Below are 22,591 nucleotides of genomic sequence, written 5' to 3' on the forward strand. Positions count from 1 at the left end.
ATGCGAATGGAAATAAAAATCGGAAGAGATGTAAAACAGGCTACCGATTCGCTAGCGCCTGTTTATACCACTGCTGCACTCTGGGAAAGGTAGACCCATATAAAACAGGTGCAGTTGCTCCCCCAGTAACCTGATTCTAGCGGACGTGAGGAGTTTGACAGGTTTGAAGAATCCCTAAACTTTGCTTGCTGATTTCTGGCTTCGCAAATGCTTTTTTCACCCCATTTTTTCCACCGTTTTGAACAGACTTGCACTTGACCACTCCTACAGTGCTACAGTCTCATCTCATCCCTACAAATTTTGAACACCCACCCCCCATCCCACCAAACATACTCAGAACTACTTTAGAGAAGATATGGCATTCCTCATAGGCAAATCTCTGCATGCCATCTTATGGAGGAGGAGGAGGAACAGCAGTATGTGGAGGTGACGAGAATAAGACAGCGTGGCAGAAGACACCAGCCCACCATGTAATACCTCCCACAGCGTGTATCAGCAGCACAGATCACATGACCTCTCGGCAGCGCTCTGTGTTTGAAGGGTGCAAGGTTGCTATTGCACATGTGTGCAACCTTCTTCGCAAAGAACTTCAGCCTCGCTCCACTGCCAGAACAGATCTGTCTGTCACTATGAAAATGAACACCGCCCTGAATTTTTTTGGCACTGGATCCTTTGAAGCTGCCACTGAGGATCTGTGCAGTATCAGCCAGGGAGCGGTCATGGCAGCATTTGACAGGTCATGGATGTGCTCTTCAGCACAGCTGCAGAGTTCATCCACATTGGAATCGTACCTGATGGGTTGGAATTTGAACCAGCTGAATGTTGCAGTCAAGCGACACAGCATGACAACCTAGTTTCAGTTGAGACAAAAGTGATTAAGCATGTGGAGATAAGGTTAAAATTTGCAGAAAATCGGGTTATGAAGTAGCAACTGTCATGTGGGTGTATGCAGGGTATATTTGATTAACCTTTGAGCCTTGTCCAATCACGAGTCACTGACTCAGATCGGCCAAAAGCCACGATACAGCAAAAATGGACCCTACAGATAACTGGATAAAAGACAGAACTAAAAGAAGGGGCTTAGCTAATGATGTAAAATTATAATTAGGTTGTTTTTGAATGTTGCCACGGAGCCGGATTGGCTAAGGAATAAGTAATGTAGTAACTGCTATCGGTGTGCTCCAGTCTTGTACTGTATATAAGCTTGTGAATTTTGTTGATCAGGGAGAAGGTGCTCGCACAGGCCCTTCTCCCAGAGCTCTGTTTTAATAAACTGCACCTTTTACTTTACCACAGATTAGATGTGAATTTATTTTCACCCAACATACCCAAGTAGCAGAAGGAGACAGCCAGGGAGTTCTACCACATTGCTGGAATCCCCAGAGAGCAGGGTGCTATAAATGGAACAAGTTACATTGAAGGCACCAGCAGAACAGCCACTAACATCCATGAACAGGAAGGAGATCCATTCTCTACACGTTCAGATTGTCTGCGATACCAACCAGACGATCCTGTATGTATTGCCACAATGCTTTCATTCTACACCACTCAGCATTTTCTGCCCTCTTCCATGCGAGCAACCATGTCCAAGGATGGCTCCTCCGCGACACGGCATACCCCCCACAGCCGTGGCTCATGTCTCCAGAGGCAACCGAGAATGCAGGCAGAAGATGCATACAACCAGGCCCACACCAGCAAGAGTGTGGTTGAGAGGACCATAGGGCTGTTGAAGAGCAGATTGCCTGGACAGATCCTGTGGAGTCTTGCAGTACACGCCTCAAAGGGTCATGAATATCGTCATAGCATGCCGCGCTCTGCACAATTTTGCTCTGCAGGAAGGCCATCAATTCCGTTTCAATGACAATGAGACAGTGCTGCTCGAGGAAAGGGAAATGCAGGCCCCAGCAATTCAGAAGCATGAACAGTCTGAGGGATCACGCCTGGCTGCTGCAAGATGCATCCGAAAGCAGATTGTGCAGGGGGTGTTCAACTTCAGCTACAGCAGCATACTGCACTCTCATCTTCTTCTGTGCCAGTTGCCAAGAAAGTGATCTTCCTTGAAATCATTACCAATCTTAGCACATGACTGCATAGCAGCTCTCAATGCCCTAAGAGAACGGCGCCAATATTCATCACCTGATTATAAGTGTCCACCCTAGCTGAATGCTCCCTTTCTTGAATGTTATTCATGGACATTAAAGTCAAAGTACAAGTGCAAAATGTAAGTAATAAAAACATGTTTTCAAGTTGAAACATTGTACTCTTTATTTACACCCTGATTCCCCTTGATGACTAGGCGTTACTTCCTTTCCCCTCATCTGTTGCTACTTCTTAGTGCCACTTGAGGGCTAGATTGGCAGGAGATGGGTGATCTGTAGTTGCTGTACAGTAGGTTCATGGGACTGAGGTGATGCTTGTGTCATGAAAGCTGGCTCCTGTCAGGGAGCTACTGCTGGCTGCACCTCTGGGGCGAGCTCCTGGGCAGCCGGGTCTCGCCTGCCACCATCCACAGGCATTGTGTTCTGAGGGGGCCTGCTGGTATCCTGGTATGTGCTGCTGAGAGACAGCAATATCAGGCGCATGGACTTCGGCCACCATTCCATTGGGCCCGGATTCTGCAGCCCCACTGATCAGTGGGATGACCGGTCTTATGGCAGCAATGAGATCCTTGTAACCCTGAGACACAGCAGTGGTAATGGTGTGGAAGCCACAATCCTTGCTGTGCTCCAGACTGTCCCCTGTGGCCTGCAGAGCTGCAGTCTGTGCTTCCATGAAGTGGAGACTCCAATTGGTCCCTGGGTGCTTCTCATCTGGGGATCTGCTGCAGATGTCAATGCAGTTGCCAAATGCTGCATTGATACCTGCAAAGAAGACAAGGCTTCTGAGATGTTGGCGCAAATGGAAGATGTGGACTCGACTGTCACACTTGTAAATTGCTGCACATCCTTGATGTTTGCTTTCAAAGCCTGCATGGTGTTCCTCAAACATTGTTTTCTGAGGTGAATGCCCATGAGTTCTGGGTCCCATGATTGTGAAACCATCAGCAGTTTTCTCAGCCTCCGCTGGGAAGAGGACACATCCTTGCCCAACTCCCGTTCTAGACGATTCCACCGGTGACACTTCCTTAACTTCTCTATCTACATTCCTTGAGCTGGTGCTTGGGAGAAAGGAAACAACTTTCAGTGGTAGCAAACTGAGGGCAGAGGTTGAGAATGAGGTAGATGGGTGGAATCAATGTGCTGACTCTGTGGCCTGGCCTGCTCTCTGCTCTCCTCTTCCGGAACTTCAATTTCCTGCTTCATTGCTGAGGGTGGGTTCCAGTTCACCTCCTCCTCCTCAGAGTCGTCTTCTTGCATTGGAGGTCCACGTGGCTGTGGTGCATCTGCAGGGAAGAATGGCAGAAGACAAGAAGCAGTGAACATGACTGCCCTCCCCCACCCCTCCCCCCCAACCTTGGGATGACAGAACATAGGAACAGGAGAACATCGGCCTCTCGAGCCTGTTCTGCCACTATATTAGATCTTGACTGATCTGTTCCTCAACTCCAGTTACCTGCCTTTGAACCATATCCCTTGATAGCATTACCTAACAAAAATCTATCAATCTCAGTCTTGGTAATTTCAGTTGACCCAGCATCCATAGCCTTTTTGGAGAAAGAATTCCAGATTTCCACTACCCATTGTGTGAAAAATTGCTTTCTGATTTCACTCCTAAATGGCCTAGCTCTAATTTTAACCTTGTTCTCAATTACCCTACCAGCGGAAATAGTTTCTCTGCATCTACCTTATTGAATTGCTTTATCATTTTAAGCACATCAGTTAGATTATCCCTCAAGATTCTAAGCTGGAGGGAATGCAAATTAAGTTTATGCAACCTATCCTCATAATGTAACTCCTTAAGCCCTGGTATCATTCAGGTGAATCTGCACTGTACCCACTCCAAGGCCAATATATCCTTCCTGAGGCGTGGTGTCCGAAACTGAACACACTACTCCAGATGGGGTCTGACCAAAGCTTTTTAAAAAATTCCCATTCATGATCAAGCAAGCATTTATTGCCCATCCCTAGTTGCCCTTGAGAAGATGACGGTAGGCCGACTTCTTGAACCGCTGTAGTCCATGTGGTTAAGATACTTCCACAATGCTGTTAGGCAGGGAGTTCCAGGATTTTGACCCAGCAACGGTGAAGGAACTGCAATATATGTCCAAGTCAGGATGGTGTGTGACTTGAAGGGGAACCTGGAGGTGGTGTTGTTTCCATGCACCTGCTGCCCTTGTCCTTCTAGGTGCTGGAGATCGCGGGTGTGGGAGGTTCTGTCGAAGAAGCCTTGGCGAGTTGCTGCTATGCATCCTATAGGTAGTACAACCTAGCTATGATGCTCTGGTGGTGGAAGGAGTGGATTTTTGAGATGGTGGTTAAGCTGCCGATCAAGCGGACTGCTTTGTCCTGGATCGGGTTTCTAGAGTGTTGTTGCAGCTGCACCCATCCAGGCAAGTGGAAAGTATTCTATCGCACTCCTGCCTTGTGCCTTGTAGGTGGTGGAGAGGCTTTGGGAGTCAGGAGTGAGTCGCTCACTGCAGAATACCCAACCTCTGACCTGCTCTAGCAGCCATGGCATTTATGTAGTGGGACCAGTTGAATTTCTGGTCAATGGTGACCCCAGGATTTGATGGTGGTGGATTTGGTGATGGTGATGCCATTGAACGTCAAGATGAGGTGGAGATGTTGGAGATGGCCATTGCCTAGCAGTTGTGTGGCACAAATGTTACTTTCCACTTATTAGGCCAAGCCTGGATGTTGTCCAGGTTTTGCTAAAGGTGGGCATGGATTCCATGTGCTCTCATTTTTGCTAATGATGTCTAATGTGAAATGTTATCAAATAACTTCTGGAAGTCCATATAGACAACATCCATAAACATTTCCCTATGTTAGTGACCTCCTCATAAAATTCAACTAGACTAGTCAGATGTGACTTGCCCTTCAAAAATCCATGCTGACTCTCTTTGATCAGCTCATACTTGTCCAGATGCTCAGTCACTCTATCCCTGCTGATAGATTCCAATAGTTTCCGGACAGTTGATGTTAAACTGACAAGTCTGTAGTTTCCTGAATACTCTCTCCCTCCCTTCCTAAATAATGGTGTGACATTTGCAATTTTCTAATCCAAAGGCACAATTCCTGAATCTAGAGATTAGAAATTTATAACTAATGTATCTGCAATTTCCTCACCTATTTCTTTTAATACCTTGGGGTGAAAACTATCAGATCTGGCAGACTTATCTTTCTTAAGTCCCATTATTTTCTCCATTACCATTTTATTACTTATATTAAATCCAATAAGATCTTCCCCTTATTTTTAGGTTTTCTTGTATCGTTGGTATTTTGTCCTCTTCCTGTACTATGAAAATGGATACAAAGTATTCATTTACAAGTCTGCTATTTCCTTATTATTTATTATAGTCTAACTTGCATCTTTAATGGGCCCACATTCATCCTTAGCACTCTCTTTCTATTACTTTATCTATAAAAACTTTTACTGTTAGCTTTGATATCCCTTGCAAGACTTCTTTTATATTTCCCTTTTTGAACATCTTATTAATTTCTTTGTATCTCTTTGTTGCTTTTTATAGCTCTCCCGGATTTCCACCTTTCCTTGCATTTGTGTAAGTCTTTTCTTTTAGTTTGATACTGTCTCTTATCTCACTTGTTGACCATAGTTGCTTAACTGCACAAGTGGAGCTTTTGCCTTTTAGGGGTATATACTGGTTTTGTATTGTACCAAATACTTCTTTGATTACTTCCCACTATTTGTCTGTAAGCTTACTCATCAACCTTTCAATGGCTAGAGTCATACCTGATGCAAAGAAAGATGGCCATGGTTATTGGAGTCCAATCATCACAGCCCCAGGAGTTCGTTAGGGAAGTGTCCTCATTTCAACCAGCTGCTTCATTAATGACCTTCCCTCCATCATGAGGTCAAGAGTGGTGATTCCTCAGTGTTCAGCTTCATTTACAGCTCCTCGTGATGAAGCAGCTCATTGCCAGCGTACAACAGAATCTGGATAACAATGAGACATTAAGGGCTGATAAGTGGTGGTAACGTTCATGCCACACAAGTGCATGCTAATGACCATCTTGAACAAGAGAAGCCCAGCCACCACCCTTGACCTTCATTGGCACCACCTCATACACCACCCTGACTTGGACATGTATCACTGTTCCTTTGTCGTAGCTGGGTCAGAACCTTGGAATTCCCTACCTAACACCATTGTGGGAGCACCATCACTACAATGACTGCAGCAGTTCAAAGAGAAGGCCCACCACCACCTTCTCAGGGCAACTAGGAATGGACAATAAATGCAGCCTTGTCCCCATCATTGACATATGCATGAACATATAAAATCGACAGGCAGGAAAAGACCAACTGGTCCATCAAGCCTGCCCATACAATGATGGCCAGACGATCCTGGCTAAACTCTTCTTTCCCACCCACAACCCCCACTTCCCCTCACCACCACCTCCCACCCATCCCATCAGCCGTGCAATCTCCTGGGGGAGGCAAAAAACAGAGGAAAAACCCAGGGCCAATAAGAAAAAAGATACTCTAGAAAATTTCTCTCCAACCCTCTCAGGCAATCGAAACCAGTCCAGGAGATCACATGGACCAAGCATTATCTATGAAGACACTTACCTTCTATACGATGCGATCTCTGCCCCAATCAGACAGCAAGGCAAAGTTGTGCAACAAAATTCCGAAGAAATTTGAAGTATGTGGCAATTAAATCTCGAATAGATTGTTTCAATGTATGGAAACTATTCATAGTCCAAAACTGAAAATATATCGCTGTTCAAGTTTTATAAAGGAGCATTTAATGCAAAATAGAAATCATAACTTGATTTGTGACTTTGAAATGGTTTCAAAATAAATTGCTGCCTTGTTCTTTTTTATCTAATTCAAAATCAGCTCCAAGAATGGCTTTTAACACTTTACATGGCCACTAGGTGGTGGCAGAATAAAGTAGTTTTGTAAAGCAGGAATGGACACACAAACACAGTATCATGGGGTGGGAACAGAATAGATGGTGAATTAGATGCTGAGAGAATATTTATTTATGTCCTGAGAGCGAAGCAAGATAGACATCTTTAGAGATGAGGTAATCTTGTTTTATAATATTCCAGTGATTGCCACCTGTACAACAACATATTTATTATTAGACAAATCTAACAAGTATCTACACATTGTGATCGTAATATCATGGGAAAAGGTGTATCATAAAGAATGCTCATCTATTTGAGAATATATAATTCCGAATGCAGGAGACATGGACCTAGAAAATCGATCGCACCAATGGCGGGGCACACGCTGCTCGCGTTTCTTCATATGGTCCCAGGCAGCATGTTAAATTCGTGCTGGGACCTGATTAAAATGATTCAGCTGTGCAGCCAGCACTACCCGTGCTAGTCACTGGCCGCTGTATATAAGATAGTAAATGGTATGGAAAAAGTTAATCTGGAATCCTACTTTAAATTTAATCAAGTGAGTAGGACAAGGGGACACAGGTTCAAACTAGTAAACGGTAACTTTAGGACTGATATTAGAAGGTTTTTCGTCACACAGAGAGCGATCAACACTTGGAATGGACTTCTGGGTGGTGGAGTTAAAAATCCTGGAATGATTTAAGAAACAATTAGATGCAGCAGTGGGGGGAGTCTAGGGTTGTTCTGGACAGATGACTTAAGATGTGGCAATGGCATTCATCACTATAAGTATCTTGTGACCTTGTGCAAAGTCATTGAAGTAACAGCATAAATGAGTTCAAGAAACAATTAGATGTGCTTCTGAAAGAATCAAGTGAGGGATATGGTGAGTTGAGGGGAGGGTGTGATCTATGGAAAAAAAAGTACAGACTTGTTGGACCTAAAGGCATTTCTCCCCTTCAAAAAATTATTATGCTCTTAAGTAAGAGTTGTGTCATGCAGTTGTCACCTTTTTGAAATCTACTTTTGACCTGCATAGATTTTTTTATATACTGACAACTGTTAAAAATTCAAGTTCTAAAATTCACTAGGCTTCCATTGGTCTCCTGCTGCAACTCCAGCAAGAGATCAGAGGAACCCTGAGGGCAATGGCACAAATAGCCTTTTACGCCATTTCTCTGGGGCTCTGCCCAACTCCCACTGGACTTATGGTCTCTCCAATCTGTTCCTGCCCGTGATTTGTGTGACTGATTTGGAGTTGGCGAATAGCATGCCATGGCTGATAAAAAGGGCTGTTGGGTCCTAAAACAAGTGCGGGACTCTAATTAGTATGCTTAAACAGGCACCCGCCATTTGCAGGTGGGCGCCACTGGACGTCTAAAACAAGCCCCAATTCAAAATGTCGACGGGTGAATTCTGTGCACGAAGCAGGCATTTTTTTTATTCATTCATGGGATGTGGGCGTCGCTGGCAAGGTCAGCATTTATTGACCATCCCTAATTGCCCTTGAGAAGGTGGTGGTGAGCCGCCTTCTTGAACCGCTACAGTCCGTGTGGTGAAGTTCTCCCACAGTGCTGTTAGGTAGAGAGTTTCAGGATTTTGACCCAACGACAATGAAGGAATGACAATATATTTCCAAGTCAGGATGAGTGTGTGACTTGGAGTGGATCATGCAAGTGGTGGTATTCCCATGCGCCTGCTGCCCTTGTCCTTCTAGTTGGTAGAGGTTGCAGGTTTGGGAGGTGCTGTCGAAGAAACCTTGGCGAGTTGCTGCAGTGCATCTTGTAGATGGTATACACTGCAGCCACGGTGCACCGGTGGTGGAGGGAGTGCCAATCAAGCAGGCTGTTTTGTCCTGGATGGTGTCAAGCTTCTTGAGTGTTGTTGTAGCTGCACTCATCCAGGCAAGTGGAGAGTATTGCATCACACTCTTGACTTGTGCCTTGTAGATGGTGGAAAGGCTTTAGCGTGTGAGTTTGGGACCTGACTTTCAGGGCCTTTGCACTCATTTATTGGAGATAAAATGTGGGTTCATAGTTGAAAGCTCCCCCAATAATCTAATTACAGCCTTATCAATGATTTGTATAGATTTAGCTTTATCCCTCCGCTTTTGTACTCAATGCCCCTATTTATATGCTGACTACTGAGCTGAATACTTCGCTGAAGAGACTTTTTTTTAAAAAGCCAAATTGATCGATCGTGGAGTGCAATAACTCCACTGCTTGATAGGAGAAAGTGGTGTGTGTTCAATAATGTTTCTGCGTGGAAGTCCTTAGGGACACCAATGGATATATAGCTACCCCACTTGGATGCTATCGTACCCAATTAATGGCTTCTTACTTTATATTGAGCAGATTTTTAATCTAAACACCAATATAGAACGTAGAATGCTGTGCATTCTACTTTTATTGTGATTTATTTTTGTCCAAGAATAGCTGTACTTAGAACTTTTTTTCAGTTAATGCAACTGCAGCTGAAATGCGATTTGAACGTGTTCCCATACATTGTGCCAAATTATTGGCATTTAATGGCTGACTTAATATTCTCAGTAAATAAACCTGTTATAATGCACAGGGATAGATTTTCACTTCAGGCGGTTTTCAGTTGGGCAGTGGGCAGGGCGAATGGGCCATCTGCCTGATGTTATCAGTGGGAGGTCCAAACCTTTTTGATGGTTGGACCTCATGTAAATTTCATTGCTGAGCTGGCAGCCTGTCCACTTAGAAGGTGGGATTACTGATGGGTGCAGCACCTATTTAAAGGTGCCCCTTTATTCTCATGAAATTTCTGCTGCAATAGGGAGGTTTGAGCTTCAGGCACGAGCATCTAGATTTAGTGACTCAGCGGTGGAGGTCCTTGTTGAATAGGTGAGGACACATGGGCAGATCCTCCTCCCCTTGGATGGCAGTAGAGTGCCCAGGCAGATTTTGTAGCAGGACTGGAGGGAAGTGACTGAAAATGTCAATGCCTGGACTATCACCCCAGGACATGAGTTCATTGCTACTTCAATGACCTTACCCAAACAGCAAGGGTGAGGTTTATGTCTTGCAATCTCTATTTCTCTGCATTACACCTGGCCACAGTGATTTCCACCCCCCAACATTACCATCCCCCACTCCATATGTTTCTCCTTCAATCACAATGGGACAGTGCACCATCTCTCCTCCTCAACCCTATGGCACACTCACCTGCTGCTGCTGCCCTCACAAGAGGGAACAAACAGCATTCTGCTTTCAGCAACTAGAAAACATCTCACTCCTAACTGCTTTCACATTTCACACTGAAGCTACTTTCTTGCATATGACCACTTCCCCAACCTGCTCACAACTTGCTGCTTTTCCCTCTCAGCATGCCCACCACATGGAGTTGCCGCACATCTGTACAACCCTTTACAAGAACCACACATTGATTCACTCTGACTCTTTTTGCAGGACAAGCTGGTTCACAACAAAAGGGAGAAGATCAGAACCACAGGAGGGTCAGCCTCCATCCAGGCCCTCACCCAGATGGAGGAGAAAACCATGCAGATTATTGGAGCAGGCATTTTGAGGAACATCAGCAATAGTGAGGCTGGAATCACAGTCAGCGGGGTATCTGCCTATTACTCTTACCTTTTCTCTTTACTCAAGCAATCACATATATGGGCAGCTGGCAACCTGGTGCTGCATTGTGCTGCCACCCATCTGCTACTGCCTAATCTTTCCGTGCCATACTGTCCCTTGTCCCTCTTCCAAGATCCGTTACATGACTCGGACCCTGCAGAACAAGACTCATAGATGGACAAACCTCCAGAAGAAGTATCGTCACTTATTGTGTTCCTCCCAAGCACCAATACAGAAATTGGCATCCCGGTGGCAAAGATAACAAGTCAAAGGTATCTGCACAGGATAAATCACAGAGATCAAATAAGCAGGAGCAGAGGCTAGTGAAAGGACAGCCCAAGAGATGGTTCACCTGCAAGCTTGCGTTTTAGCTCTGCTATAGAGGACAGTGATACCAACTTTAGAGGTCTGTCAGAATGATACAACTTGACTCCAATTGGATATAGTGATATTTTATTAACTTCACACAAGGATCAACACATCCGAGTAGTCTAAGCAATAGTTAACTGTACAGAACAAGAAATATATTACCCGTTCCATTCTGGGTAGGAGGTGGGCTCGATTTTACAATGGTGGCGGGTTGGCAGTGGGGGGGGTCAAGGTACACGTGGCAAACCCACATGAACCAAATTTACCATTTCTAACGTGATCGCACGTTGATTGATAATGATTAACAACCTCTCCGGGTTTCGTGCCCAACAGCTAGCCAGATTGATAGGCTGGCTGCTGTCAGGAGTTGCAACGCGAGGGGGGGGGGCGAGAAAGAGAGAGAGCGAGACATCATCCAGCGCTGGAACGGAACACCAGGGAGGGCGGGAGAGAATGGAAGATCCGGCTCTGGACTGGAAGATCGGGGGGGGGGGGCGAGGGGAAGATCGGGGGGGAGAGAGGAAGATCACGGGGTTGGGAAAGGGGAAGATTGGGGGGGAGAGGGGAAGATCGGGGGGAGAGAGGAAGATCAGGAGGATATCGGGGGAAGATCGGGGGGACATCAGGAAGGTGAAGAGGGAGACATCGGTGGTGGGGGGTGGTGAAGAGGAGGACATCGGATTGGGGGACATCGGACATCGGAGCAAGTTTCAAAGGCAGGTTCATTTTCGCTTCCATGGTTTTTTATTTAATTTATTTAGTTTCTTTTTCCCTGATCCGGCCCTTTACACCTTAGTTTCACCGGGTTTGAATCAGAAGCGGTGGGCAAGCCGCCCTGGTAAGTTAAAAATCGTTCTAATCCCTTCATCTGTCACAGGTAAATTGCCTTAAGTACCTCAATGAGGTACATTTGGCTCTTTAACTGTCATCCCGCCAGCTTTAATTGCCGGCGGGACTTCCATTTTCGAGTCGCCCGCACGCACACAGGTTGGTCCCTGGGAAACTTGGAAGTCGGCGGGTTGGAGCCGGCTTCCGAACCCAAAAGGGATTTCCACGATTTTCGAAGCCCCCCTGTTAGCGTGGATTTTGGACTGTTGAATTAAAGGCAACGATGAAGTGACTAATGGGTACATGACAGTGGTATTTACCCTAAACCACACTGAAATGCGCTTTGTGTAGATTAGACTAACCTTAATTAAAGGCTTAAATATAACGCTTGACTACTAATAAAATGGACACTATTAAACAAAATGGATTCTATTAAACAAAGGGACACTATTAAATAAAATGGATTCTGTGACTGTGGGAAAGACAGTTAAAAGTGTTGAGTTTGTACATTCCAGAACTGGCTTACAGTCTGGGAATACAAAGGATATTTCACAACGAACTGATAAAACTATAGAACCAGACTGCGTGAAACAAAGGCATACTGTCTTAAGGTGATAATAGTTGTTCGGACTTAATTGGTTAATGCGTAAGCAGTCCATTGTTGCTGTGCGGACTTAATTGGTTAATGTGTGTAATCAAGATTAATGATGTAAAAGCTATTGAAAATCTGTATTTCAAAGGTATAAAAAAGCATGACAACCATTTTAAAGTTGAGAAGTTATCTGCGTGCATTGCGGAATGTCCAGTCTTCTCCCAAAGCTTTGTCCAATAAACTGCATGTTGAATCTTTAAGTCTGACTCCGAGTGGTGATTTTTCCCCACAACACCCCCCCACCCCCAATTCACCCGCAATTGCCTCCTAAAATCACCCCCGGTGTGTCTGCTTCTCGTTCCTCTTGCTTCTACACTAACAAAGTCTCAGACCCCTCCACTTATACCCCAAGAATATGGAACTACGGCAAAATACATCCAATCAGGTATTTTCCCCAATACGCCCCTTAATTTACCCAAACATATGGACAATACGTACTAGCCCAGAAGAGACAGTGCCTTGTAGCCCCCTTATCTCTACTTATCCTTAGCAAAATGTTTCTTAGTCCGAACAGTTGATGTGACACCCTATAGTCCTTGAAGATAACAGGAATTCTAACTAGCTTTATCACTCCAGTATGTCTGAAGGAGTGGAGATACCATTATGTTCCTCCCTTAGTTTGCAATGACAGGATGGTCATGGCTGTTAGTCATCCTGCAACTTCAGTCAAAAGCAGTCTATTTAGTGACACAGCAATTTCAGCTAAAGCTTTGACTATTTAACCCTTTCAAGGCTAGTTCCCCCAAATATCTTCTAAACCTATATTTCCTTACAGGCCGAGCCTTCAAAAGAAAAATACTTGCTGTGCATCAATGGGAATCAGGGGGAAAACTCTCCAGTGGCTGGAGTCATACCTAGCACAAAGGAAGATGGTAGTGGTTGTTGGAGGCCAATCATCTCAGCCCCACGACATTGCTGCAGGAGTTCCTCAGGGCAGTATCCTTGGCCCAACCATCTTCAGCTGCTTCATCAATGATCTTCCCTCCATCATAAGGTAGAAATGGGGATGTTCGCTGATGATTGCAGTGTTCAGTTCCATTCGCAACCCCTCAAATAATGAAGCAGTCCGAGCCCGCATGCAGCAAGACCTGGACAACATCCAGGCTTGGGCTCATAAGTGGCAAGTAACATTCGCGCCAGATAAGTGCCAGGCAATGACCATCTCCAACAAGAGAGAGTCTAACCACATCCCCTTGACATTCAACGGCATTACTATCGCCGAATCCCCCACCATCAACATCCTAGGGGTCACCATTGACCAGAAACTTAACTGGACCAGCCATATAAATACTGTGGCTATGAGAGCAGGTCAGAGGCTGGGTATTCTGCGGCGAGTGACTCACCTCCTGACTCCCCAAAGCCTTTCCACCATCGACAAGGCACAAGTCAGGAGTGTGATGGAATACTCTCCACTTGCTTGGATGAGTACAGCTCCAACAACACTCAAGAAGCTGGACACCATCCAAGATAAAGCAGCCTGCTTGATTGGCACCCCATCCACCACCCTAAACATTCACTCCCTTCACCACCGGCGCACAGAGGCTGCAGTGTGTACCATCCACAGGATGCACTGCAGCAACTCGCCAAGGCTTCTTCGACAGCACCTCCCAAACCCGCGACCTCTACCACCTAGAAGGACAAGAGCAGCAGGCACATGGAAACAACACCACCTGCACGTTCCCCTCCAAGTCACACACCATCCCAACTTGGAAATATAGCACCGTTCCTTCATCGTCGTTGGGTCAAAATCCTGGAACTCCCTTCCTAACAGCACTGTGGGAGAACCTTCACCACACGGACTGCAGCGGTTCAAGAAGGCGGCTCACCACCACCTTCTCAAGGGCAATTAGGGATGGGCAATAAATGCCGGCCTCGTCAGCGACGCCCACATCCCATGAACGAATAAAAAAAAATTGTTCAAGGTATTGGGCAGGCTGCCTGGGAGCTGCTGCCCCATGTCTGAGAATATGGAGAGTCCACTTCCAGCTTATGTGGCATTCTGGCACCTGCATTCTACAGTCTAACATGGAACATGCGATCACCTCTATACACACTGTCGCTGGGCACTCTGTATAGAAGTATGTGTCACCAGCTCAAACTGATGCTATCCAGGCTCTTGGCTCCACAATCTCCACTGTCTTCAAAGGATTGGGGAACACATTCCTAGGTGCTTTAATCACATCACAGATCTCCTACAGTCTATTCTCCTGCAGATTAGTGACAGTGATGAACCGCAGCCCCATGAGAGTGGCAGTGGCGCAAAGAGGTTGGCTCACATTGCCCTCTCTCAGGAACGGGGCGGTAAGTGTAGCACCGTCACTTTCAGAGCCGCCATTGTCCTGTTCCTGCTCAATGGAGACAGTTACAATCAGCCCCATATGTTTTTATAAACTAACCCTTTAGTCGTGTTCATGCATATCAACTTTGTAAGTTACTTTATTCAGCTTATCACACCTGTTAAAAATCTAAAAATTCATTCAGAGTTCAAAAAGATAGTTGAAAAGTCGCAATATGTAATTGATTACAGAAATACTGTGTAAGCGCCTTGGGGTGTTTTACCCTGTTAGAGGCACTATATAAATGCAAATTGTTGTTGTCGTCGTAAGAGATTTTTATTGTTTTCTGGATTTTGAGAACATTTTCCACTCTAAGAGATTTCATGTAAATGAATCTGGATTGATCAATTCATTCCTTCCTTTTAAGAACATCCATTAAGGAAACTGACCCGTGAGCATTAGTTACAAAAACCTTGTACGGTTTTAGAATTTGCGATTAAGACCTTTTTGGACGAGAGAAGATAGGAAATACCATATATATCCTATCTTAGATTTAAAGACCAATTGATATGTGCACTTGATTCTGCATAGGTTTGTTAACAAGAAGGATAACTGCATTTCCATTCATCTTCCACGCACTTTTCATGCACTGAAAATACTAATGTTTCACACGTAGAAGAAAGTTGATTGCATTGCTTATAAACCTCCATAAATTCAAAATATTATAATTTAATTAAAATGCTGAATGTAGCATTCAGACCAAAACAGCAGTTTCTTTGAGTGAAAGACTAGAAAGTGAATGAAAAAGCAGATGTAATTCTAGCTTTATTCTTTATTTCTCAGTCTCTGCAGGTGAATCTTCTAATTGCTCTTATCCCATCCATGCATTATATAGGATATTAACACAAGTAATGAATGATTTTACAGTAGCACAGATAAAAGCCCATGTCTTGCACAGGTCAAAAGTGATCATGCAAACTACTCCGTTGCAATGTTTGTAGTTCTTGTGCTGTTTTTCGAAGTAAGTATATGTTAGTATGGAGTGAAGCAATGATTCATTCAATGCTAGTAGAGAAGGTGTGTAAATAATTAACATATTTTAAAATATTTCTTTTCACAGTCACACAATCTCAAATTAATATCTGTCTGTGTAATTTCCTTTTTTTGCAGTAAACATTACTCCTCAGGCAAGAAATATTAATACCACTCAGAGAATATAAATATTTTTCACAACTAAACTGATGTTATTTTACAGCTTTTTAAAATATTCCCTTATCATGACTGCTTTCTTCTGTGCATAATGTTAAAGACATTTCTTCACCAGAATGAATGTTACAGCAATTATATTGGCTTGGGACATTCCTAATTTATGCTCAACCAATTTAGTCAAATTAAATCAGTCCTAAAGGTAGCTGGCTATACATTTCAGCAAATTGATATATATATAAAGTATTTTCATCATGCTGAACCATTTTGCTTTTAATGGGTGCGGTGATTTAGAGCTTGAGTTGTAATAAGAGGCTTCCTCCATATAACAACTTAATTTGAGAGATTTGGGCACATAATGCAAACTAAGCAGATCATTGCACTGTTGATCTTACAATTTTATCTCACCTAGTCATTCCAGTTCTTTCTAGGATCTATTTATCCTCTATTTATTTAACCAGGTTGACCCATTTAAACTCCACTTCCTTTTGTGATACGGTCCTGAGAGGATGTAGGCAATGGAAATTTTTTTCTCCAATGATGTTGATCAAGACCTGTACAGTATTCTACTGTTATGAACAACTGTTTTTAACTGGATAATGCACAGTACTCGTCCCAAAATTCTAGTAATCACTCATGATTGGAGGAATTGTTTTTTGGTTAACTGGACGTGCAAGGAAGCTTATCATCATGCTTGAGAGAGTGTCCAAATCAAATTACTGAGAAATCCACATAAGTAGAGTTTCTGCTTGCCTGGTATGGAATGCACAATCACTCTCCATAGGAACACACCTCACTTAACAAAGCCCATAGAACTTAAACACAGATCAGCAATACCCAAGGGTAAGTGATCTCAAATGGATGGAGGGGTGCTGCTGGAACTAAACCAATTAAAACTACACAGCTTACAAGCACAGAGTACTGATAAGCTTTCCGCTGTTTGTCCAACTAGAATCATCCTACCATTAGGCTTTGGCTTGTAAGGTTGTCAGGTGCTGGATGGGTGAGAGATTTAACAGCTACATTTAACTCTGGAAACAGTGGGAGTAATTTTGCCTTTCGATAATAGCATAAAATGGGCAATTTCGGATCAGCTGCCCGTTATACATCTCTCCTGATTTTTATTTTGAAATGAAATTGTGTATAATGGGCGGTTGATCAGATATTGCCCATTTTACAGTGGTAGATTGGAAAACCGCTAATGTAACACCCTTATTTAAAAAGGGTACTAGGCAGAAGGCTGGAAATTATAGACCAGTTAGCCTAACATCTGTGGTGGGTAAAATTTTGGAGTCTATTATTAAGGAGACAGTAGCGGAACATTTGGATAAACATAATTTAATAGGACAAAGTCAGCATGCCTTTATGAAGGGGTAGTCATGTCTGACAAATTTGCTTGAGTTCTTTGAGGACATAACGTACAGGGTGGATAAAGGGGAACCAGTGGACGTAGTGTATTTAGACTTCCAGAAGGCATTCGACAAGGTGCCACATAAAAGATTATTGCTCAAGATAAAGAATCACTGGATTGGGCGTGATATTCTGGCATGGGTGGAGGATTGGTTATCTAACAGGAAGCAGAGAGTTGGGATAAATGTTGGCTTTTATTGCTAGGGGGATAGAATATAAAAACAGGGAGGTATTGCTGCAGTTATGTAAGGTATTGGTGAGACCGCACCTGGAATACTGCATACAGTTTTGGTGTCCATACTTAAGAAAAGACATACTTGCTCTCGAGGCAGTACAAAGAAGGTTCTCTCGGCTAATCCCGGGGATGAGGGGTGGACATATGAGGAGAGGTTGAGTAGATTGGGACTCTACTCATTGGAGTTCAGAAGAATGAGAGTCGATCTTATTGAAACATATAAGATTGTGAATGGGCTTGATCAGGTGGATGCGGTAAGGATGTTCCCAAGGATGGGTGAAACTAGAACTAGGGGGCATAATCTTAGAATAAGGGGCTGCTCTTTGAAAACTGAGATGAGGAGAAACTTTTTCACTCAGAGGGTAGTAGGTCTGTGTAATTTGCTGCCCCAGGAAGCTGTGGAAGCTACATCATTAAATAAATTTAAAACAGAAATAGACAGTTTCCTAGTAGTAAAGGGAATTAGGGGTTACGGGGAGCGGGCAAGAAATTGGACATGAAGCTGAGTTCGGATCGGTCAAGGCCCTGTGGGTGGCGGAGCGGGCCCAGGGGCTGAGTGGCCGGGTCCTGCTCCTACTTCTTGTGTTCTTTAGATTTGAGGTTAGGATCAGATCAGCCATGATCTTATTGAATGGCGGAGCAGGCTCGAGGGGCCGATTGGCCTACTCCTGCTTCTATTTCTTATATCGCCCATTTTACACTATCGTCCAATGTCAAAACTACCCCCAGTATAACTATTAGTCATCTTAGAATGAAACATTATCATTTTCAATCAGCATTTTGGTCTCACTTAAATGAAAACATGTTATTGTGTAATATATTGGCATTAGTCACTTAGAATAAAACAACCAAAAGTCACCAAATACTGTTTGTGCCTTCAGCTTTAGGAGGAGGTCGGTTGCTGGATTACAATGATGCTGAACAAGCACATTACAGAAATCATTTATTATGACATGTGTCTGATCCTGAAAAAGCCATTAAAGCTGATGTAAGCTAGATCTAAATTCGGAAAGAACCTTTAAAAAATGATCGTGTCGGAGCAGATGAGGCTTAACTATTAATCATTATGAAGCAAAAGAGGAGTCAGCACATTCTACTTGCTCTATAAAAATAATTTCCGCATAACATAGCAAAATATGTAGCTTCTTAAAGGTCTCAATTGACATTACTATAGTGTTTATTTTTCAGTTATATTACTTATAGTTAATGACGAAGTAAATATTATAGTGAATAGGAGATAAAGGGCTTTAAATTGTGCTATTAGTAATGAACACCTTTGCAATTTTAGCAAAGACGAAAAAATTTATACCAACACATTTGTTATTAATATTGCAAAGTATGATTTGAACCTCAAAATGAACTTGTCTTTATTCTTAATGCAGTTCCTTTTGATAGAGTGAAAGCTAATCAAATGCTGATAAAATATTAAAGGCTATAAATTGGGCCGGGAAGTGCCCATTTTGTAGGTGCTACGCGGCCTCCTAAGGACCCAAAATGGCATCCGGAATACGCGCGCACGCTTCTAGTATTACGTGCGCCGGATGCCATCTTGGTGAAGGCATTTGTGCACACACAGATAATGAACGCCGGCACCGTGTAAAGTAGGGAGAGTAGGCAGTAGAGAGTAGGCTGTGCCATGCACAGCTGAACAGGTCATAGAAGACCTGGAGGACCCCTCACCAGCGCTATTTAAAGGGATCATGCAGGTGTTGCAGGTTAGTGGCTGGATTATTGCTTCTGGCTGCTGGTACAATTGTACATGTTTGTTGAAGCTCCCTATACTTGGAGAAAGTTGCAATATTATATAAAGAGTGGTCCAGCAGCTCCTGCATTACTGTTAGTGACATTTAAAACAGTGTGCTAAACAAGGTTTCTGCTAACCATAGGTGGCCTGCTAGGGCTCCCACTGGGCATAGAACACAACTGGGAGCATGCAGAGAGGCCACGCAGAGCAGGTCAAGGTGTGAGGAGAGGGAGGAGGAGGCACAGAGCAGTAGGCCGTATCCAATGAGGGCCTTCAGGGACCAAGTCTCTTACCTCAACATGAGCAAAGATCAGTGCATCCAGCTGCGGTTCACAAAAGAGGTCGTGACGGAGATATGTCAACTGCTGCAGCCACAACTGCAGCCTCAGAGTAGGGCAAGGTCAGCATTGCCTGTGGCTATGAAGCTAACCGTGGCACTAAACTTTTACGGCTCTGGATCCTTTCAGGTCGCTGCTGGCGATATGTGCACTGCTGCATTAGGGAGGTCACCGAGGCTCTGTATGAGCTGCACAACAGATTTATAACGTTCCTTCTTGACAGAGAGCAACAGAATGAGCGAGCACGAGGGTTTGCTCGCATTGCAGGCTTCCCCATGATGAGGGAGCCATTGACTGCACGTATATTGCCATGTGTGCTCCACATCTCAATTCGGCCATATCCATGAACAGAAAAGGGTTCCACTTCCTCAATGTGCAGCTGGTATGGGACCAGTGCATCACGCAAGTCAATGCCCGCTACCCGGGCAGTAGTCATGATGCCTTAATTATTTGGTAGTAACTTACTTGACCTCGTCCTCACCAATCTACCTGTCGCAAATGCATCTGTCCACGACAGTATTGGTAGGAGTGACCACCGCACAGTCCTCGTGGAGATGAAGTCCCGTCTTCGCACTGATGACACCATCCAACGTGTTGTGTGGCACTACCACCGTGCTAAATGGGATAGATTCAGAACAGGTCTAGCAGCTCAAAACTGGGCATCCATGAGGCGCTGTGGGCCATCAACAGCAGCAGAATTGTATTCCAGCACAATCTGTAACCTCATGGCCCGGCATATTCCTCACTCTACCATTACCAACAAGCCAGGGGATCAACCCTGGTTCAATGAGGAGTGTAGAAGAGCATGCCAGGAGCAGCACCAGATGTACCTAAAAATGAGGTGCCAACCTGGTGAAGCTACAACTCAGGACTACATGCGTGCTAAACAGCGGAAGCAACATGCTACAGACAGAGGTAAGCGATTCCACAACCAATGGATCAGATCAAAGCTCTGCAGTCCTGCCACACCCAGTCGTGAATGGTGGTGGACAATTAAACAACTAACGGGAGGAGGAGGCTCTGCAAACATCCCCATCCTCAATGATGGCGGAGTCCAGCACGTGAGTGCAAAAGACAAGTCTGAAGCGTTTGCAACCATCTTCAGCCAGAAATGCCGAGTGGATGATCCATCTCGGCCTCCTCCCAATATCCCCACCATCACGGAAGCCAGTCTTCGGCCAATTCGATTCACTCCACGTGATATCAAGAAACGGCTGAGTGCACTGGATACAGCAAAGGCTATGGGCCCTGACAACATCCCAGCTGTAGTGCTGAAGACTTGTGTTCCAGAACTAGCTGCGCCTCTAGCCAAGCTGTTCCAGTACAGCTACAACACTGGCATCTACCCGACAATGTGGAAAATTGCCCAAGTATGGCCTGTCCACAAAAAGCAGGACAAATCCAATCCGGCCAATTACCGCCCGATCAGTCTACTCTCAATCATCAGCAAAGTGATGGAAGGTGTCGTCGACAGTGCTATCAAGTGGCACTTACTCACCAATAACCTGCTCACCGATGCTCAGTTTGGGTTCCGCCAGGACCACTCGGGTCCAGACCTCATTACAGCCATGGTCCAAACATGGACAAAAGAGCTGAATTCCAGAGGTGAGGTGAGAGTGACTGCCCTTGACATCAAGGCAGCATTTGACCGAGTGTGGCACCAAGGAGCCCTAGTAAAACTGAAGTCAATGGGAATCAGGGGGAAAACTCTCCAGTGGCTGGAGTCATACCTAGCACAAAGGAAGATGGTAGTGGTTGTTGGAGGCCAATCATCTCAGCCCCAGGACATTGCTGCAGGAGTTCCTCAGGGCAGTGTCCTAGGCCCAACCATCTTCAGCTGCTTCATCAATGACCTTCCCTACGTCATAAGGTCAGAAATGGGGATGTTTGCTGATGACTGCACAGTGTTCAGTTCCATTCGCAGCCCCTCAAATAATGAAGCAGTCCGAGCCCGCATGCAGCAAGACCTGGACAACATCCAGGCTTGGGCTCATAAGTGGCAAGTAACATTTGCGCCAGATAAGTGCCAAGCAATGACCATCTCCAACAAGAGAGAGTCTAACCACATCCCCTTGACATTCAACGGCATTACCATCGCCGAATCCCCCACCATCAACATCCTGGGGGTCACCATTGACCAGAAACTTAACTGGACCAGCCATATAAATACTGTGGCTACGAGAGCAGGTCAGAGGCTGGGTATTCTGCGGCGAGTGACTCACCTCCTGACTCCCCAAAGCCTTTCCACCATCGACAAGGCACAAGTCAGGAGTGTGATGGAATACTCTCCACTTGCTTGGATGAGTGCAGCTCCAACAACACTCAAGAAGCTGGACACCATCCAAGATAAAGCAGCCCGCTTGATTGGCACCCCATCCACCACCCTAAACATTCACTCCCTTCACCACCGGCGCACAGTGGCTGCAGTGTGTACCATCCACAGGATGCACTGCAGCAACTCGCCAAGGCTTCTTCGACAGCACCTCCCAAACCCGCAACCTCTACCACCTAGAAGGACAAGAGCAGCAGGCACATGGGAACAACACCACCTGCACGTTCCCCTCCAAGTCACACACCATCCCGACTTGGAAATATATCGCCATTCCTTCATTGTCACTGGGTCAAAATCCTGGAACTCCCTTCCTAACAGCACTGTTGTAGAACCGTCACCACACGGACTGCAGCGGTTCAAGAAGGCGGCTCACCACCACCTTCTCGAGGGCAATTAGGGATGGGCAATAAATGCTGGCCTCGCCAGCGACGCCCACATCCCGTGAACGAATAAAAAAAAACGTCCCACCTATCTTTCAACTGGCACATTAAGTCAAAGGCTGGCTGTTGGGCGACAAGTGCTATCCCCTCATGAGGTGGCTCATGACTCCGGTCATGAACACAAGCACACGTGCAAACCAAGCATACAATGAGAGCCATGCAGCCACAAGAAACGTCATCAA

General features: G+C 44.9%; 1 pseudogene; it reads left to right on the forward strand.

Moving 5' to 3' along the window:
* The first annotated feature begins 393 nt into the window (after window positions 1–393).
* Window positions 394–2,253, forward strand: LOC137331119 (putative nuclease HARBI1; annotated as a pseudogene).
* Window positions 2,254–22,591: the final 20,338 nt, after the last annotated feature.

This window comes from Heptranchias perlo, chromosome 13 (genome assembly GCF_035084215.1).
Source record: "Heptranchias perlo isolate sHepPer1 chromosome 13, sHepPer1.hap1, whole genome shotgun sequence".
Classification (NCBI taxonomy): Eukaryota; Metazoa; Chordata; class Chondrichthyes; order Hexanchiformes; family Hexanchidae; genus Heptranchias; species Heptranchias perlo.